This window comes from Myotis lucifugus, unplaced genomic scaffold (assembly GCF_000147115.1).
Source record: "Myotis lucifugus unplaced genomic scaffold, Myoluc2.0 scaffold_9516, whole genome shotgun sequence".
Classification (NCBI taxonomy): Eukaryota; Metazoa; Chordata; class Mammalia; order Chiroptera; family Vespertilionidae; genus Myotis; species Myotis lucifugus.
Window position 1 is genome coordinate 1 of NW_005880564.1, and position 3,292 is coordinate 3,292.

Here is a 3,292-nt window from a genome sequence, read left to right on the forward strand (position 1 = left end):
GCCCGGGCATCGGCCCCTGGCCGCCCCTGCACCCTGCCCAGGAGGCCCTGTCCATCCCGGCTCCTGGTGCCACCGCAGTGTATCCCCGAGGTGGCCTCTGGGCCCCGCGTGGACGTCCTCCCAGGGGCTTGAGGACTGGCCGGAGCCTCAGTGCCCGTCCCCGTGGCCAGAGCATTGGAGTCAGAACAAAAGCGAGAGCCGGGGGCCGAAGCTTCCCCTTGAGTCTGGGTTTCCCCGTGTGCGAGGCAGGGGTAGGATTGGGGTGCCCGCGCCGGGGTCAGCACTGACCGTGTCCTGCTCGCCTCCTGCATGCCACCCCTCGGCCGCGGCCACTGACCCTCTCGCGTGGTGACGGGCTGTGTCCATTAACCTCGGATCCTTCCTCCTTTGACCTCTGACCCGTGGTCTTGCCTCTTGTTCCGCGCCCTCCTTAGCCCCTGAAGCTCATGAACCAGGTATGTGCCGTGACTTCAGTCCCGTGTGGGTGCGTGTGCACACGTGGCCATGTGTGGGTGGAGCAGGAGCCTGGCTCCGAAGGAACAAGAGGCCGTGTAACCTACTCACAGCGTGTTCTGACCCCTGCCCTGCCTGTCCCTGCCCCCGCCTGCCTCTGCCCCCAGTCACAGCCGTTCTCTCCCCTCTCTCCCCACATGCGCTGCGTCCGTCCGTCCGTCCACAGAGGAGGTCCAGGAAGGTATGCTGTCCCTGTCCCAGGCCGAGCCGCCCCCTGCTCCCTGCTCCCTCCTCCCTCCCTCGTTGCCTGCCTGTGTGACTCTCGCCCCATTCCTCTGGGCTGGGACCCAGTGGGGACAGGTTAGGCCTGGCGTGCTGGCTCAGGTGGGGCTCATGCTGGGGTGCAGCCTTCCTCTTGCCCCCATCCCAGCAGGGAGCATACAGGGGTGTGGTGAGGCCCTTCCCAGGCCGCCAGCAGGAAGTTGGGGGTGGCCCTTCTGGAGGCCAAGCCTAGGGTAGGGTCTTTGGATGCTGGTGCTGGGGTCCACCTAGACCCTCGGGATCCTCCAGGGTCGGGTGGAGAAGAGCAAGGGGGAGAGCAGGGCGGGCGGCCTACACCCTGCCCCAGACAGCAAACCGAAGAGGGGACGTGAGGCGGGGGGCGGGGAGGGAGGGCGTGAGGCGTGTGGGGGGGCGAGTGAGTGAAGCCGCACGTGGGGCTGAAGCCCGAGTGGGCACAGCAGCACCAGAGCAGCCGGGCCTTCGCATGCAAAGAGGCAGCGTGAGTTCCCAGGGACCCACCGTCGCCGGCGTCAGAGCCTGATGTGCCCGGGTGTGAGGAGCCCCCCGGGGTGAGGGTTCCAGCCAGGGGCCCAGGTGGCCTTCTCCTCAGCTCCCTCACTCACACGACGCCTCGGTGAACCCCAAGCATGACCCCCAAACTGTCTTCCCTTCCCTGGACTCAGAGAGGCCCCGTGAGACAAAGGGACCTGCGTGGTGGGAGAGCAGGCAGAGGTGCCAGGGACCAGGCTTGTAGGGGCTGCGGGTCCCCGGAACCAGCCCCGCCGCAGACAGACAGAGACGACAGGCAGGGGACGGGACGCCAGGGCCCTGCTGCCCACTGCCCGGGGCTCTGCAGCATGGCCACTGCCCCCCAGCTCTTGGCCTGGCCTGGCCCTCGCAGACTCCGGCCCTGCCAGCCGCTCCCCCAGCCGGGCCCCCACAGATGCCCAGCCCCTCAGCAGCCCTCCTTCTGCCCCTCGACCAGCTTCCGGCTTGCAAAGCGCACCCACCGCTGGCTCAGGCTCATGGCTCACCGGCTCCAGGCGCTGGGTGAGGGGGACGCTGGGCCCCCTGCAAAGGGCTGTCTGCTGCTTCCTAAGCAACCATGGCGGCCCCTGAGCTGGGGGCGCGAGAGGGGCAACCTGCCGAGGGCACCCCAGGCTGGACCCCCACCCACTCCCAGGGGGCCTGCTGGCTGCAGCCAAGGGCAGAGGAAGGAGCTGGGGGTCAGAGCTGGCTTCTCACCAGGGCTGCCGGGCCAGCTGCAGACCCAGGCGGTGGCCAGGCCAGCCGGACCCTCCCCGGGCGGTGGGTGCGGAGGGTCAAAGGAAACAGCCCCATGCGAGGGCCACCCGGTGGGGCCGGCAGCTCAGGTCTGCAGGCCCCGGCACAGCGGAGGCAGAGAGAGGAGGAAGGAGAGGCCCCTCGGGCCAGGGGCAGGCTCCCTGGCGAGGCAGCACCCCCCCCCCCCCCGGGAGGGCAGGCCTGGGCTCCGTGGCCCCGGGCACGTGGTGGATGCTCCAGCTTGGTGGGTTTAGCCCTTGCACAGGCCCGCGCACCAGCAGGCTTCACTCACCTGATGGCTCTGGACCCAGCAAAACCTAGAAGCCGGGCCCCAGAGCCGCCCCCAGAACCAAGGGTACCGTGTGGGGAGGAGCTCAGCCTCCCACGGTGCCCCCAGCCAGCGGCCGGCACCACGGCCGCCCAGGGTCGCCTCTCACTTCAGGCCCAGTGGGGAGGGTGTCTCCCAGGCCACCTGGCCCGCAGCATGGCCACATCCGCTCCCACCCCCAGACAGCCTTCTCTGGCCCCAGCTGGAGGCACTATGGGGTCCAGGCGCTGCCCCGGGCCTGCCTCCTGTCCCTGCCCGTGTCCTCGCTCCGTCCCTGCCCGTGTCCTCGCTCCGTCCCTGCCCGTGTCCTCGCTCCGCCAACGCTCCGCAGCCTCGCTGGCTTCTCTCTTGCATGTGCGCTTTGCCCAGAAGACGCCGCGGAGGAGGAGCGGGAGGACGAGGAAGGTAAGGGCCTCGGTGCCGTGATGGCGCCCGCGAGAGGGGAGGACGCGCTTGCCCGCTGGCCGCCTGCGCTCCGCCTCGCCGGCTCTCCATCCCTCTCCCTCCAAGGACAGGCCGGGCTGGGGCCTCGCTGGCGGGCGCTGTCCCCTCGGAGCGTCTGCAGGCACAGGGGGGCGGGGAGGTGGTCGTGGGCCCCAGCCAGCAGGCAGGAGCTGGGGGCAAGGGGTGCTCTTTCCGCTCCCCTTTTCCCCGTGTCGCCCTCCCTTTCCTTCCTCATCCAGCCCCCATCCTTTCCTGCCTTTTTGGTCTTCCCTGCCCCCCCCCCCCTAGTGCTTCTTGCTTCTGCTTCTCCTTCTCCCTTTCACCCCTTCTCCCTCTTTGTGTCCTGGTCCCCCCTGCACTCCCCTCCCCAGAACCCACAGGGATTTCTTCAGACCCAGAGTCAGGACAAGCCCTCTCTTCTGGTGGTTGGTGGAGTGGGTGCTGGGCTCAGCTGCAGAGCAGGAGCCGGGGAACCCCAGGGGCCTGCAGGCAGGAGGGGAC

At 69.3% G+C, this 3,292-nt stretch overlaps 1 long non-coding RNA gene across 2 annotated transcripts; it reads left to right on the plus strand.

The window, feature by feature from the left end:
- The first annotated feature begins 6 nt into the window (after nucleotides 1-6).
- LOC106696117 lies at nucleotides 7-2,935 on the plus strand. Of its 2 annotated transcripts, none has more exons than XR_002827936.1 (3): nucleotides 7-455; nucleotides 680-694; nucleotides 2,717-2,935. It is a non-coding gene; the product is annotated as an uncharacterized LOC106696117 (long non-coding RNA). The 2 variants fall into 2 exon arrangements; XR_002827937.1 differs by having other exon boundaries at nucleotides 2,720-2,935.
- The last annotated feature ends 357 nt before the right edge of the window (nucleotides 2,936-3,292 follow it).